The sequence below is a fragment of the Pygoscelis adeliae genome, unplaced genomic scaffold (genome assembly GCF_000699105.1).
Source record: "Pygoscelis adeliae isolate BGI_AS28 unplaced genomic scaffold, ASM69910v1 Scaffold89, whole genome shotgun sequence".
NCBI classification, from domain to species: domain Eukaryota; kingdom Metazoa; phylum Chordata; class Aves; order Sphenisciformes; family Spheniscidae; genus Pygoscelis; species Pygoscelis adeliae.
This window is the reverse complement of record NW_008825559.1, coordinates 415,127-415,525: the sequence shown is the minus strand read 5'-3', so window position 1 is coordinate 415,525 and position 399 is coordinate 415,127. Positions and strand designations below refer to the sequence as shown.

Sequence of the window (399 nt, the reverse complement as noted above, 5' to 3'; positions counted from 1 at the left end):
GGCTGGAGACCTAGCACGGAGCCCTCCAGGCGGGGACATGCCCGGGGTGTCCGCCCCTGCCGGGGCATTGGGGGGCTGAGCAGGGGGGTGCTAACGTAACCTCCTGCATGGCCAGAGCCGTGTTTGTTGCAGCCCCAGGGATGCATGGCCATGCCCAAGGATGCATGATCATGCCCAGGGATGCGTGGCCATGTCTGGATGCCTGCACAGAGACCCGCGGGCTCACGCTGGGACGTGCCGCCAGGGCAGAGCCGTGGGGGGGACAGCTGGTTGCTGGCTGGCATGACGGGTTTCCCATGACGGGGGTCCCGGCGGAGCAGGATGCTCGGCACGGAGGTGGGCTCCTCACAGCCAGTGCCCCCTGCTTGCTGCCACGGTGGAGTGCAGGTTGTAGCTGGC

The 399-nt window shown here is 68.2% G+C and overlaps 1 protein-coding gene across 1 annotated transcript in view; it reads left to right on the top strand.

The window, feature by feature from the left end:
- Window positions 1-399, top strand: part of KIF3C (kinesin family member 3C) — an 18,510-nt gene that overhangs the window by 10,762 nt on the left and 7,349 nt on the right. The window lies entirely within an intron of this gene.